Genomic DNA, 17,065 nt, shown 5'->3' on the forward strand with positions numbered 1-17,065 from the left:
TCTCCAGACGATCAAAACCTGTCTTCGATGTTTTGACGTTGTTTTATCCTCTTCGGTACATTTTCACAACTGGTAAACTTGTAGAAACAGTTGGCCAGTTGTGACCTGTCGTTGTGACCTCTCATTGTGACCTGTCGTTGTGACCTCTCATTGTGACCTGTCGTTGTGACCTGTCATTGTGTCCTGTCATTGTGACCTGTCGTTGTGACCTGTCATTGTGTCCTGTCATTGTGACCTGTCGTTGTGACCTGTCATTGTGTCCTGTCGTTGTGACCTGTCGTTGTGACCTGTCGTTGTGACCTGTCGTTGTGCCCTGTCATTGTGACCTGTCGTTGTGACCTGTCATTGTGTCCTGTCGTTGTGACCTGTCATTGTGACCTGTCGTTGTGACCTGTCATTGTGACATGTCGTTGTGACCTGTCATTGTGACCTGTCATTGTGACCTGTCGTTGTGACCTGTCGTTGTGACCTGTCGTTGTGACCTGTCGTTGTGACCTGTCATTGTGTCCTGTCGTTGTGACCTGTCGTTGTGACCTGTCGTTGTGACCTGTCATTGTGACATGTCGTTGTAACCTGTCATTGTGACCTGTCGTTGTGACCTGTCGTTGTGACCTGTCGTTGTGACCTGTCATTGTGACCTGTCGTTGTGACCTGTCGTTGTGACCTGTCATTGTGACCTGTCGTTGTGACCTGTCATTGTGACCTGTCGTTGTGACCTGTCGTTGTGACCTGTCATTGTGACCTGTCGTTGTGACCTGTCGTTGTGACCTGTCGTTGTGACCTGTCGTTGTGACCTGTCATTGTGACCTGTCGTTTTGACCTGTCATTGTGACCTGTCATTGTGACCTGTCGTTGTGACCTGTCGTTGTGACATGTCGTTGTGACCTGTCGTTGTGACCTGTCGTTGTGACCTGTCGTTGTGACCTGTCGTTGTGACCTGTCGTTGTGACCTGTCATTGTGTCCTGTCGTTGTGACCTGTCATTGTGACCTGTCGTTGTGACCTGTCATTGTGACATGTCGTTGTGACCTGTCGTTGTGACCTGTCGTTGTGACCTGTCGTTGTGACCTGTCGTTGTGACCTGTCGTTGTGACCTGTCATTGTGTCCTGTCGTTGTGACCTGTCATTGTGACCTGTCGTTGTGACCTGTCATTGTGACATGTCGTTGTGACCTGTCATTGTGACCTGTCGTTGTGACCTGTCGTTGTGACCTGTCGTTGTGACCTGTCATTGTGACCTGTCGTTGTGACCTGTCGTTGTGACCTGTCATTGTGACCTGTCGTTGTGACCTGTCGTTGTGACCTGTCGTTGTGACCTGTCGTTGTGACCTGTCATTGTGACCTGTCGTTGTGACCTGTCGTTGTGACCTGTCGTTGTGACCTGTCGTTGTGACCTGTCATTGTGACCTGTCGTTTTGACCTGTCATTGTGACCTGTCGTTGTGACCTGTCGTTGTGACCTGTCGTTGTGACCTGTCGTTGTGACATGTCGTTGTGACCTGTCGTTGTGACCTGTCGTTGTGACCTGTCGTTGTGACCTGTCGTCTCTCGCCAAACAACCATCGATTCAAAATATACGTTTAATTGTGAAATAAAATGAAAACGTTGATTTAAATCACCAAAACACAACGTAATGATATCATTTATTTATTTTAGTCGTTTTTATCTACCGGTTAATTAAATCAAATAGCGAACAATGCAAGATACGTGTTTCAAATCACCCTTAGAATTGCTGAAAGTAACGTACACTTACATTATCCAACAAAATTGACAGAAAAATCTATAATTTCCATATTATCTATCCAATGTGTAATCAAAGGTGTGATAAAGGAAGACATCCTATACAATCATTCATGCTAAATTAGTATTTTAATTTTTCAGATATATTTGCAAACATACAGTAGGTGTAGTGTCTAATCAAATGTAAGAAAATTAAATGAAAACCAATGAAATGTATGAAAATGCCAGAAACATAATGTTTAGCAGGCATTCATTTGCATCCAGCCTGTCTTGAGCATTTGGCTGTGAATTCTCATCCACATCACAGTGATTGTCCTCCTTGTTCATGCACCTTTCGGTGAATCCAAGCTTGACGTTAGTCTGCATTGATGTTGTCGCCTGCCTCATCCATGGCCAGCTTTGCTTTATCTTGGTCAGGTCGCAGTTGCAAATGAGAACTTGTTCTCAACTAACCTACCTGGTTAAATAAAGGTGTTCTCAACTAGCCTACCTGGTAAAATAAAGGTGTTCTCAACTAGCCTACCTGGTTAAATAAAGGTGTTCTCAACTAGCCTACCTGGTTAAATAAATGTGTTCTCAACTAGCCTACCTGGTTAAATAAAGGTGTTCTCAACTAGCCTACCTGGTTAAATAAAGGTGTTCTCAACAAGCCTACCTGGTTAAATAAAGGTGTTCTCAACTGGCCTACCTGGTTAAATAAAGGTGTTCTCAACTAGCCTACCTGGTTAAATAAAGGTGTTCTCAACTAGCCTACCTGGTTAAATAAAGGTGTTCTCAACTAGCCTACCTGGTTAAATAAAGGTGTTCTCAACTAGCCTACCTGGTTAAATAAAGGTGTTCTCAACTAGCCTACCTGGTAAAATAAAGGTGAAATAAAAAAATAAAAAAGCAGGAGAGTGACACGCCGATCGTACACCTTCCACCTCCAAGCTGAAAAACAAATCCCCAATAGTGTGGAGGGAAGGAGAGTATCGAGTCATGAATCAGGGGTGGTCTCCGAAAAACATGCCTGAACCACCTCTGCATGGTGTAACCTGACATTGTCCCACACGGTGACATAGGTGACCCCATTGACCTTGACAGGCCTGCTCCATTTCATTGAGAAACACAATGAGGTGTGCAGCGTTGTAGGTATCCAAGTGAACGTCCTACCACACACATCTTCAGAGATAGCAGCACACATGGAGATGTTTCCTCCCACGTTGTTCAGGCACTTGGACGGTCGGCCATTTGGCCGATGAGGTCCTGCCCACAGCGCCGCGTTTTGGCCAGGTTGAAGCCCGCTACGTCAAACCTGGTCAAGAACTACAGGAAACGTATGATCTCTGTAATTGCAAACAAAGGTTTCTGTACCAAATATTAAGTTCTGCTTTTCTGATGTATCAAATACTTATGTCATGCAATAAAATGCAAATGAATTGCTTAAAAATCATACAATGTGATTTTCTGGATTCTTGTTTTAGATTCCGTCTCTCACAGTTGAAGTGTACCTAAGATAAAAAATTACAGACCTCTACATGTTTTGTAAGTGGGAAAACCTGCAAAATCGGCAGTGTATCAAATACTTGTTCTCCCCATTGTACATATTAGATGAGTAATATAGGGTATGTAAACATAAAAGCGCATTGTTTAAAGTGGCTAGTGATACATGTATCACATAAAGATGGCAAGATGCAGTAGTTGATATAGAGTACAGTATATACATATGAGATGAGTAATGTAGGGTGTGTAAACATTATATTAAGTGGCATTTAAAGTGGCTAGTGATAAATGTTTTACATCAATTTCCATCAATTTCCATGATTAAAGTGAGCTAGTTGTGATGGTTGTGATGGTTCCCAGCAACATCAAGCACCATCACCCTCTAAAAATAAATTGCGGTTAGTTATTTTTACAGTAAAGTTCCAGTACGATATTGTGAAGTAGAAGGTGCATTAATAGTAACAGTTATACAGTATGAAGTGCTGTACCCTGAACATACTCCGCCCTGCAGTTCTTTCACCCGGTCGTTATTTCTCTCTAAAGGCACCAGGTAAATGTGTTTCATAGATACCTGGTGACTCTTCTAAAGGCAGGCTGATGGATGGCAGGCTGATGGATGTGAGGCTGATGGCAGGCTGATGGATGGCAGGCTGATGGATGGTAGGCTGATGGATGGTAGGCTGATGGATGGCAGGCTGATGGATGTGAGGCTGATGGCAGGCTGATGGATGGCAGGCTGATGGATGGTAGGCTGATGGATGGCAGGCTGATGGATGGCAGGCTGATGGATGGCAGGCTGATGGATGGCAGGCTGGTGGATGGCAGGCTGATGGATGGCAGGCTGATGGATGGCAGGCTGATGGATGGCAGGCTGATGGATGGTAGGCTGATGGATGGCAGGCTGATGGATGGCAGGCTGATGGATGTGAGGCTGATGGCAGGCTGATGGATGGCAGGCTGATGGATGGCAGGCTGATGGATGGCAGGCTGATGGATGGCAGGCTGATGGATGGCAGGCTGATGGATACCACATTGGTAAAGGGTGTCATCGTTCTCCTCAATGGCCAGCTTGATATCAGACTGCCGTGTTATTAACTGCTATGTTATTTTCCCTGGCCCTCACCCATTTCCCCTTGCCCTCACCCATTTCCCCTGGCCCTCACCCGTTTCCCCTGGCCCTCACCCGTTTCCCCTGGCCCTCACCCGTTTCCCCTGGCCCTCACCTATTTCCCCTGGCCCTCACCCATTTCCCCTGGCCCTCACACATTTCCCCTGGCCCTCACACATTTCCCCTGGCCCTCACCCATTTTCCCTGACCCTCACCCATTTCCCCTGGCCCTCACCCATTTCCCCTGGCCCTCACCCATTTCCCCTGGCCCTCACCCATTTCCCCTGACCCTCACCCATTTCCACCACGGCCCACTCCTGCCGGTCGGGCCGCACACAACCACGCCCACCACCACGGGGTCTTCTGTCTATTCTGAGGGCAGAACAGAGAATACTGTCAATAGATCATACTGTAAGAACACAGTATGTGTGAATTGACACACATTACAATATGTAATTGACTGTAAATGTAATGGTAAGGCATAGTGCATATCCTGCAGACTTACCGCTTTTCTCGCCAAAATATTCTCATGATGGAATCTTTTCAGATTGGACGGAACTAAAGGGTCAGCCTCTGCCATGTTAAGGCCCCTGTTTACCACCTGGTCAACGACGACGGCCCGGACTACATTAGACACAACAGTTCCCTGCCGTCTGCCTCCCTCTCTCTGATGCCCACCTCTCTGATGGGACCCATGCCCACCTCTCTGATGGGGCCCATGCCCACCTCTCTGATGGGGCCCATGCCCACCTCTCTGATGGGACCCATGCCCACCTCTCTGATGGGGCCCATGCCCACCTCTCTGATGGGGCCCATGCCCACCTCTCTGATGGGACCCATGCCCACCTCTCTGATGGGACCCATGCCCACCTCTCTGATGGGGCCCATGCCCACCTCTCTGATGGGACCCATGCCCACCTCTCTGATGGGGCCCATGCCCACCTCTCTGATGGGACCCATGCCCACCTCTCTGATGGGGCCCATGCCCACCTCTCTGATGGGGCCCATGCCCACGTCTCTGATGGGACCCTTGTCCAGGGTCTCTTTAGTTTCTTCCTCTCCCTTGCTGTCTATCTGCTCAGTGTTGAAATAATTTGTAAGTGTTCACACCCACTTTTATATGCTGACCAATTGTGGTGACCACTATGTGAAATCATTTAGCAATAATGACTAGTCTTTTTTTTTTTTTGTACCTTTATTTAACTTGGCAAGTCAGTTAAGAACAAATTCTTATTTTCAATGACAGCCTAGGAACAGTGGGTTAACTAGCCTTCACTAGAGTCTTTGTAGCCTCCACTAGAGTCACTGTAGCCTCCACTAGAGTCTCTGTAGCCTCCACTAGAGTCTCTGAGCCTCCACTAGAGTCTCTGAGCCTCCACTAGAGTCTCTGTAGCCTCCAAGCCTCCACTCGAGTCCCTGTAGCCTCCACTAGAGTCTCTGAGCCTCCACTAGAGTCTCTGTAGCTTCCTAGCCTCCACTAGAGTCTCTGTGAGTGGTACCACTCTCAGCTAGTAGTCTCTGTAGCCTCCACTAGAGTCTCTGTAGCCTCAACTAGAGTCTCTGTAGCCTCCAAGCCTCCACTACAGACTCTGTAGCTTCCACTAGAGACTCTGTAGCCTCTACTAGAGACTCTGTCTACAGTCTATGTAGCCTCCTAGCCTCCACTAGAGACTATAAGGTGCACTACTTTATGGGGAATAAGGTGCACTACTTTTGACCAGGGCCAATGGGGAATAAGGTGCACTACTTATGACCAGGGCCAATGGGGAATAGGGTGCACTACTTTTGACCAGGGCCAATGGGGAATAGGGTGCACTACTTATGACCAGGGCCAATGGGGAATAGGGTGCACTACTTATGACCAGGGCCAATGGGGAATAGGGTGCACTACTTATGACCAGGGCCAATGGGGAATAGGGTGCACTACTTATGACAAGGGCCAATGGGGAATAGGGTGCACTACTTATGACCAGGGCCAATGGGGAATAGGGTGCACTACTTATGACCAGGGCCAATGGGGAATAGGGTGCACTACTTATGACCAGGGCCAATGGGGAATAGGGTGCACTACTTATGACCAGGGCCAATGGGGAATAGGGTGCACTACTTATGACCAGGGCCAATGGGAATAGGGTGCACTACTTTTGACAAGGGCCAATGGGGAATAGGGTTCACTACTTATGACCAGGGCCAATGGGGAATAGGGTGCACTACTTTTGACAAGGGCCAATGGGGAATAAAATGCCATTTGGGATGTTAATGTTATTCATTGTATTTTTTGTCCATGTGCGATATTTTCTATACATTAACATCTCTGTTATTTCAACTATAGGCTACAGTAGAACCTCTCTGATATTTTATCTATAGGCTACAGTAGAACCTCTCTGATATTTTATCTACAGACTACAGTAGAATCTCTGATATTTTATCTATAGGCTACAGTAGAACCTCTCTGATATTTTATCTATAGGCTACAGTAGAACCTCTCTGATATTTTATCTATAGACTACAGTAGAATCTCTGATATTTTATCTATAGGCTACAGTAGAACCTCTCTGATATTTTATCTATAGGCTACAGTAGAACCTCTCTGATATTTTATCTATAGGCTACAGTAGAACCTCTCTGATATTTTATCTATAGGCTACAGTAGAATCTCTCTGATATTTGATCTATAGGCTACAGTAGAATATCTCTGATATTTTATCTATAGGCTACAGTAGAACCTCTCTGATATTTTATCTATAGGCTACAGTAGAATCTCTCTGATATTTTATCTATAGGCTACAGTAGAACCTCTCTGATATTTTATCTATAGGCTACAGTAGAACCTCTCTGATATTTCAACTAGAAACCAAAGTAGGAGTTGTTTTGATGCTTCAGATTGTTTCTTTTTGGCCATTTTTGCTGTTTCATCTTATTCCCTCTACAGTGCACTGCTTACAACCAGAAGCCTGTGGCATTACATTGAGCCTGGTCAAACAGAGGGCACTATATAGGGAATAGTGTGCCATTTGGGCCACAGAGGTGTGTATAGTTCAGACTTTTACAGTGTGTGTGTGTGTGTGTGTGTGTGTGTTTGATGCTCCTCAGAGGTGGAAGGGGAGGATCACCCCCCCCCCCCCCCCCCCCCCCCCCCTCAGTGAATTTCATAAAATAAAATAGTGGAACATAAAAAAAGGTTAACCTTTTAAGATAAAACTATACTAAATATATTAACGTTACCAAGTAATTGATTAAAACACACTGTTTTGCAAATGAAGGTCTACAGTAGCCTCAACAGCACTCTGTAAGGTAGCACCATGGTGTAGCCAGAGGACAGTTAGCTTCCTTGGGCGTTGTGGAGTACAGCAGGTCAGCCATCAGGGGGAGACTCATCGAGGCCTGGTAACAGATGGAGTATACGTCGCGAGGCGATGGCTCCATCTGCTGGACGTGCCAGGTCTCGACGGGCTCTCCAGCCAGGACTAATTGGGGCTGATTGGGAGCTGGTGAGTAATTGCTCACCAGTTGTGCAAGGCCCATAAAGCTGCCAGAAGAGCAGCACACAGGGAGTGGGGGTAAGAAAGGACTCTGTTATTGTGGACAGTTGCAGAGGTAACAAGAGAGAGTTCAGTTTTGTGCCCGACAGGATACAGCCAAAAGACGGAACCCAGACGACGGCGTCCCGGAGAGGATCTCATAGGGGAGACATATCCTTTTCTTTCTGATTTATTATTTAAATAAGTACCCTTGAAACTGAGCTAATCCTTCTCTGTCCGTGTCTGATCTGGGTAAACGTCTTGACCAAACCCCCTTGGTCTGCCACAGTATATTGACTTCAATACAAAACCTGGGAGGCTCATCTTTCTCAAACCCTTCCATAGACTTACACTCTCTTGGCCTAATAATTTATGTCATTGCAGACTGCCATTTGATACATTTAAATATGTTGAAATTATGAAATCACTGGAGTCACACATTATTCATTATTTAATTCGGTGATTTAAATAATGACCCCGTCCTCAGTAGCCTATTCCAGCAGTCTATTGGGAAACGCAAGCACTTCTTACCTCAAAATCGCCTCGCTATTCATTTTGAATAAATTAGTCTGTTCATTTTGAACTATGCAAGTTGCTAAATCGTTCAGTTCACATCTTGTCGAGGCTTCTGTAGACTATTTTAAAATGAGATGAACAGTGGCTTGCAAAAGTATTCACCCCCCTTGGCATTTCTCCTATTTTGTTGCCTTACCACCTGGAATTAAAATAGATTTTGGGGGAGATTGTATCATTTGATTTACACAACATGCCAACCACTTTGAAGATGCAAAATATTTTTTCTTGTGAAAAAAAACAAGAAATATAACCAAAAAAACTAAACTTGAGCGTGCATAACTACCCCCCCCCCCTCCACCCCCAAAGGTCAATACTTTGTAGAGCCACCTTCTGCAACCATTACAGCTGAAAGTCTCTTGGAATATGTCTCTATAAGCTTGGCGTCACGATCGTTATACTGAATGGACCAAGGAGCAGCGTCCGTAGAGTTCCATATTATTTTAATAAATGAAAATAACCAAAACAAATACAGACAGGCACTACACAAAAACAAGATCCCACAAACAACAGTTGGGGAAAGGCTGCCTAAATATGATCTCCAATCAGAGACAACGATAGACAGCTGTCTCTGATTGGGAACCATACCAGGCCAACATAGAAATACAAAACTAGAATACCCACCCTAGTCACACCCTGACCTAACCAAAATAGAGAATAAAAAGGCTCTCTAAGGTCAGGGCGTGACACTTGGCACATCTAGCCACTGGGATTGTTGCCCATTCTTCAAGGCAAAACTGCTCCAGCTCCTTCAAGTTAGATGGGTTTCGCTGGTGTACAGCGATCTTTAATTAAGTCAAACCACATATTCTCAATTGGATTGAGGTTTGGGCTTTGACTTGGCCATTCCAAGACATTTAAATGATTCCCCATAAACCACTCGAGTGTTGCTTTAGCAGTATGCTTAGGGTCATTGTCCTGCTGGAAGGTGAACCTCTGTCCCAGTCTCAACTCTCTGTAAGACTGAAACAGGTTTCGCTCAAGAATGTCCCTGTATTTAGCGCCATCCATCATTCCTTCAAATCTGACCAGTTTCCTAGTCCCTGCTGATGAAAAACATCCTCACAGTATGATGCTGCCACCACTATGCTGGTGGTTCTCAGGGTGATGAGAGGTGTTGGGTTTGCGCCAGACATGGCATTTTCCGGAATGGCCAAAAGGCTCAAATGTAGTCTCATCTGACCAGAGTACCTTCTTCCATACAGTTGAAGTCGGAAGTTTACATCTACTTAGGTTGGAGTCATTAAAACTTGTTTTTCAACCACTCCACAAATGCCTTGTTGACAAACTATAGTTTTGACAAGTCGGGTAGGACATCTGCTTTGTGCATGACACAAGTAATTTTTCCAACAACTGTTTACAGACAGATTATTTCACTTATAATTCACTGTATCACAATTCCAGTGGGTCAGAAGCTAACATACACTAAGTTGACTGTGCCTTTAAACAACTTGGAAAATTCCAGAAAAAGATGTCATGGCTTTAGAAGCTTCTGATAGGTTAATTGACATAATTTGGGTCAATTGGAGGTGGACCTGTGGATGTCTTTCAAGGCCTACCTTCAAACTAAGTGCTTGACATCATGGGAAACAAAATAAATCAGCCAAGAACTCAGAAAAGAATTGTTGAACTCCACAAGTCTGGTTGATCCTTGGGAGCAATTTCCAAATGCCTGAAGGTACCACATTCATCTTTACAAACAATAGTATGCCAGTATAAACACCATGGGACCACGCAGCCGTCATACCGCTCAGGAAGGAGACATGTTCTGTCTCCTAGAGATGAATGTACTTTGGTGCGAAAAGTGCAAATCAATCCCAGAACAACAGCAAACGACCTTGTGAAGATGCTGGAGGAAACTGGGTACAAAAGTATCTATATCCACAGTAAAATGAGTCCTATATCGACATAACCTGAAAGGCTGCTCAGCAAGGAAGAAGCCACTTCTCCAAAACCGCCATAAAAATGCCAGACTAAGGTTTGCCACTGCACATGGAGACAAACATTGTACTTTTTGGAGAAATGTCCTCTGGTCTGATGAAAGAAAAATGTAACTGTTTGGCCATAATGACAATTTTTTGGGAGGAAAAGGGGGAGGCTTGCAAGCCGAAGAACACATCCCAACAGTGAAGCACGGGGGTGGCAGCATCATGTTGTGGGGGTGCTTTGCTGCAGGAGGGCTAGTGCACTTCACAAAATAGATGGCATCATGAGGTAGGAAAATTATGTGGATCATCTCAAGACATCAGTCAAGAAGTTAAAGCTTGGTCACAAATGGGTCTTCCGAATGGACAATGACCCCAAGCATACTTCCAAAGTTGTGACAAAATGGCTTAAGGACAACAAAGTCAAGGTATTGGAGTGGCCATCACAAAACCCTGACCTCGATCCTATAGAAAATTTGTGGGCAGAACTGAAAAAGCGTGTGCTAGCAAGGAGGCCTACAAACCTGACTCCGTTACACCAGCTCTGTCAGGAGGAATGGGCCAAAATTCACCCAACTTATTTTGTGAAGCTTGTGAAAGGCTACCCGAATCATTTGACCCAAGTTAAACAATTTAAAGGCAATTCTACAAAATACTAATTTTGTGTACATCTGACCCACTGGGAATGTGATGAAAGAAATAAAAGCTTAAATAAATCATTCTCTCTACTATTATTTTGACATTTCACATTCTTAAATTGAAGTGTTGATCCTAACTGACCTAAGACAGGGAATTTTTTACGAGGATTAAATGTAAGGAATTGTAAAAAAAAAACTGTGTTTAAATGTATTTGGCTAAGGTGTATGTAAACTTCCAACTTCAACTGTATGTTTGGGGAATTTCCCTGTATTTAGCGCCATCCATCATTCCTTCAATTCTGACCAGTTTCCCAGTCCCAACCAATGAAAAACATCTCCACAGCATGATGATGCCACCACTATGCTTCACTGTGGGGATGGTGTTCTCGGGGTGATGAGAGGTGTTGGGTTTGCGCCAGACAGCATTTTCCTTGATGGCCAAAAAGCTCAATTTTAGTCTCATCTGACCAGAGTTCCTTCTTCAATATGTTTGAGGAATCTCCCACATGCCTTTTGGTGAACACCAAACATGTTTGTTTCTTTTTTTTTGGCCAGTCTTCCATAAAGCCCAGCTCTGTGGAGAGTACGGCTTATAACGGTCCTACGGACAGATACTCCAATCTCCGTTGTGGAGTTTTGCAGCGCCTTCAGGGTTATCTTTGGTCTCTTTCTTGCCTCTCTGATTAATGCCCTCCTTGCCTGGTCTGTGAGTTTTGGTGGGTGGCCTTCTCTTGGCAGGTTTGTTGTGGTGCCATATTCTTTTAATTTTTTAGTAATGGATTTAATGGTGCTCCGTGGGAAGTTTAAAGTTTCTAATATTTTTTTATAACCAAACCCTGAACTGTACTTCTCCACAACTTTGACCCTGGCCTGTTTGGAGAGCTCCTTGGTCTTCATGGTGCAGCTTGCTTGGTGGTGCTCCTTGCTTGGTGGTGCTCCTTGCTTGGTGGTGCTCCTTGCTTGGTGGTGCCCCTTGCTTGGTGGTGCCCCTTGCTTGGTGGTTCCCCTTGCTTGGTGGTGCCCCTTGCTTAGCGGTGTTGCAGACCCTGTTCTGTACTTCTCCACAACTTTGTCCCTGGCCTGTTTGGAGAGCTCCTTGGTCTTCATGGTGCTGCTTGCTTGGTGGAGCCCCTTGCTTGGTGGTGCCCCTTGCTTAGCGGTGTTGCAGACCCTGGGGCCTTTCAGAACAGGTGTGTATATATACTGAGATCATGTGACAGATCATGTGGCAGAGTCACAGGTGGACTTTATTTAATTATGTGACTTCTGAAGGTACTTGGTTAGGGGCTTCATAGCGAAGGGGTTTGAAACACCACTTTTCAGTTGTAAACAAGTCATTTTTTTTCATTTCACTTCAGTAATATGGACTATTTTGGGTAGAAATTCATTTAAATTCCAGGTTGCAATGCAACAAAATAGGGGGGTGAATACATTTGCAAAGCACTGTAGGCCTATCAGGGGCATAGGCTACCTGCATCTAGCTCAGTAAACCATGACAACGTTGAATTACAATCATAGACTGCAGACTAAAATCTGGATTTATTTAAATGACAAGTCAATATCACAAATGGGCCTTTTATAACAGTTTGTAATAGCATCTGGCACATAATAATATATTAATGATTGATCATATGAACTGTCACAATGATGTTAGTTCTTAAAATTGTGTAAACTCAGCAAAAAATATAAACGTCCTCTCACTGTCAACTGCGTTTATTTTCAGCAAACTTAACATGTGTAAATATTTGTATGAACATAACAAGATTCAACAACTGAGACATAAACTGAACAAGTTCCACAGACATGTGACTAACAGAAATGGAATAATGTGTCCCTGAACAAAGGGGGGAGGGGTCAAAATCAAAAGTAACGATCAGTATCTGGTGTGGCCACCAGCTGCATTAAGTACTGCAGTGCATCTCCTCCTCATGGACTACACCAGATTTGCCAGTTCTTGCTGTGAGATGTTACCCCACTCTTCCACCAAGGCACCTGCAAGTTCCCGGACATTTCTGGGGGGAATAGCCCTAGCCCTCACCCTCCGATCCAACAAGTCCCAGACATGCTCAATGAATGAGATCCGGGCTCTTCGCTGGCCATGGCAGAACACTGACATTCCTGTCTTGCAGGAAATCATGCACAGAACGAGCAGTATGGCTGGTGGCATTGTCATGCTGGAGGATCATGTCAGGATGAGCCTGCAGGAAGGGTACCACATGAGGGAGGAGGATGTCTTCCCTGTAACGCACAGCGTTGAGATTGCCTGCAATGACGACAAGCTCAGTCCGATGATGCTGTGACACACCGCCCCAGACCATGACGGACCCTCCACTTCCAAATCGATCCCGCTCCAGAGTACAGGCCTCAGTGTAACGCTCATTCCTTCGACGATAAACGTGAATCCGACCATCAGCCCTGGTGAGACAAAACCAAGACTCGTCAGTGAAGAGCACTTTTTGCCAGTCCTGTCTGGTCCAGCGATAGTGGGTTTGTGCCCATAGGCGACGTTGTTGCTGGTGATGTCTGGTGAGGACCTGCCTTACAATAGGCCTACAAGCCCTCAGTCCAGCCTCTCTCAGCCTATTGCGGACAGTCTGAGCACTGATGGAGGGATTGTGCATTCCTGGTGTAACTCGGGCAGTTGTTGTTGCCATCCTGTACCTGTCCCGCAGGTGTGATGGACAATCAGCTGTCCGTCCTGTCTACTTGTAGCTCTGTCTTAGGCATCTCACAGTACGGGCATTGCAATTTATTGCCCTGGCCACATCTGTCCTCATGCCAGTCCTCATGCCTCCTTGCAGCATGCCTAAGCCACATTCACACAGATGAGCAGGGACCCTGGGCATCTTTTGTGTTTTTCAGAGTCAGTAGAAAGGCCTCATTAGTGTCCTAAGTTTTCATAACTGTGACCTTAATTGCCTACCGTCTGTTAGCTGTTAGTGTCTTAATAACCGTTCCACAGGTGCATGTTCATTAATTGTTTATGGTTCATTGAACAAGCATGGGAAACAGTGTTTAAACCCTTTACAATGAAGATCTGTGAAGTTATTTGGATTTTTACGAATTATCTTTGAAAGACAGGTTCATGAATAAATGGACATTTCTTTTTTTGCTGAGTTATTAAAACCCAAAAATTTATATTTTTAAATAATTAAAGGTTACATTTTTCCAGGTTAATTTTTTGGGGGGGTTTTCACTCTCAAAATCACACTTTTTCTTTAAAAATTCCATAATAACAATGCTTTAAAATTTGGAAAACGTCAAGGGGTGTGACTACTTTGTGAAGACACTCTATACCATCAGGACTATTTTCTAAGTAAGAGAACATTAAACCTTTCTTATCCTTTGAAGATGGAAGTCTTATTTAAGCCCATAGATTTAACCGCTGAACTTATGAACATATGAATGAATGATAATATGAATTGCCACAATGATGTTGGTTCTTCAAATTATGTATTTTATTAAAACAGAAAAACATATATTTTTTTAATAATTAAAGGTTACATTTTTCCAGGTTTATGTTTTTTCAGGTTTTCTCAAAATCACGTTTTTTTTTATTCCACATCAGGAGACCACGTTTGAGGTTTGAGAAAAATCTGAGAAATGTTGAATTTCGGGTGTATTTATAAGCAGTGTTTTTATTTATAAGAGGTTTAGCAGTGTTTTTATTTGCAAAACACAGTCCTTGGCTCATTGTGATCCGGGCCGGGCGCCTGCACGTTGACTTCGGTCATCAGTTGAACGGCGTTTCCTCCGACACATTGGTGCGGCTGGCTTCTGGTTTAAGCGAGCGATGTGTTAAGAAGCAACGAGGCTTGGCGGGTCATGTTTCGGAGGACGCCTGAAACTCGACCTATGCCTCTCCCGAGTCCATTGGGGAGTTGCTGCGATGACACAAGATCGTAACTACCAATAGGATATCACGAAATTGGGGAGTAAAAGGGGGTGAAAAAATAAGAAATGTGATTTTCTGGTGCCCCCTCAGGCAGTTTACAGTAGGGATGTTCTGGTGCCGCTCAGGCAGTTTACAGTAGGGATGTTCTGGTACCGCTCAGGCAGTTTACAGTAGTGATGTTCTGGTACCGCTCAGGCAGTTTACAGTAGGGATGTTCTGGTGCCGCTCAGGCAGTTTACAGTAGTGATGTTCTGGTGCCGCTCAGGCAGTTTACAGTAGGGATGTTCTGGTGCCGCTCAGGCAGTTTACAGTAGTGATTTTCTGGTGCCGCTCAGGCAGTTTACAGTAGGGATGTTCTGGTGCCGCTCAGGCAGTTTACAGTAGGGATGTTCTGGTGCCGCTCAGGCAGTTTACAGTAGTGATTTTCTGGTGCCCCCTCAGGCAGTTTACAATAGTGATGTTCTGGTACCGCTCAGGCAGTTTACAGTAGGGATGTTCTGGTGCCGCTCAGGCAGTTTACAATAGTGATGTTCTGGTGCCGCTCAGGCAGTTTACAGTAGGGATGTTCTGGTGCCGTTCAGGCAGTTTACAGTAGGGATGTTCTGGTGCCGCTCAGGCAGTTTACAGTAGTGATTTTCTGGTGCCCCCTCAGGCAGTTTACAGTAGTGATGTTCTGGTACCGCTCAGGCAGTTTACAGTAGTGATGTTCTGGTACCGCTCAGGCAGTTTACAGTAGTGATGTTCTGGTGCCGCTCAGGCAGTTTACAGTAGGGATGTTCTGGTACCGCTCAGGCAGTTTAAAGTAGGGATGTTCTGGTACCGCTCAGGCAGTTTACAGTAGGGATGTTCTGGTGCCGCTCAGGCAGTTTACAGTAGGGATGTTCTGGTGCCGCTCAGGCAGTTTACAGTAGGGATGTTCTGGTGCCGCTCAAGCAGTTTACAATAGTGATTTTCTGGTGCCCCCTCAGGCAGTTTACAGTAGGGATGTTCTGGTGCCGCTCAGGCAGTTTAAAGTAGTGATGTTCTGGTGCCGCTCAGGCAGTTTACAGTAGTGATGTTCTGGTACCGCTCAGGCAGTTTACAATAGGGATGTTCTGGTACCGTTCAGGCAGTTTACAGTAGGGATGTTCTGGTGCCGCTCAGGCAGTTTACAATAGTGATGTTCTGGTACCGCTCAGGCAGTTTACAGTAGGGATGTTCTGGTGCTGCTCAGGCAGTTTACAATAGTGATGTTCTGGTACCGCTCAGGCAGTTTACAGTAGTGATGTTCTGGTACCACTCAGGCAGTTTACAGTAGTGCTGTTCTGGTGCCGCTCAGGCAGTTTACAATAGGGATGTTCTGGTACCGCTCAGGCAGTTTACAGTAGGGATGTTCTGGTGCCGCTCAGGCAGTTTACAATAGTGATGTTCTGGTACCGCTCAGGCAGTTTACAGTAGTGATGTTCTATTACCACTCAGGCAGTTTACAGTAGTGATGTTCTGGTACCGCTCAGGCAGTTTAAAGTAGTGATGTTCTATTACCGCTCAGGCAGTTTACAGTAGTGATGTTCTGGTACCGCTCAGGCAGTTTAAAGTAGGGATGTTCTGGTGCCGCTCAGGCAGTTTACAGTAGTGATGTTCTGGTGCCGCTCAGGCAGTTTAAAGTAGTGATGTTCTGGTGCCGCTCAGGCAGTTTACAGTAGGGATGTTCTGGTACCGCTCAGGCAGTTTACAGTAGGGATGTTCTGGTGCCGCTCAGGCAGTTTACAGTAGTGATGTTCTGGTACCGCTCAGGCAGTTTACAGTAGGGATGTTCTGGTACCGCTCAGGCAGTTTACAGTAGGGATGTTCTGGTGCCGCTCAGGCAGTTTACAGTAGGGATGTTCTGGTGCCGCTCAGGCAGTTTACAGTAGTGATGTTCTGGTACCGCTCAGGCAGTTTACAGTAGGGATGTTCTGGTACCGCTCAGGCAGTTTACAGTAGGGATGTTCTGGTGCCGCTCAGGCAGTTTACAGTAGGGATGTTCTGGTTCCGCTCAGGCAGTTTACAGTAGTGATGTTCTGGTGCCGCTCAGGCAGTTTAAAGTAGTGATGTTCTGGTACCGCTCAGGCAGTTTACAGTAGTGATGTTCTGGTACCGCTCAGGCAGTTTAAAGTAGTGATGTTCTGGTACCGCTCAGGCAGTTTACAGTAGTGATGTTCTGGTAC

Source organism: Oncorhynchus clarkii, chromosome 9 (genome assembly GCF_045791955.1).
Source record: "Oncorhynchus clarkii lewisi isolate Uvic-CL-2024 chromosome 9, UVic_Ocla_1.0, whole genome shotgun sequence".
In the NCBI taxonomy this organism is placed as follows: Eukaryota; Metazoa; Chordata; class Actinopteri; order Salmoniformes; family Salmonidae; genus Oncorhynchus; species Oncorhynchus clarkii.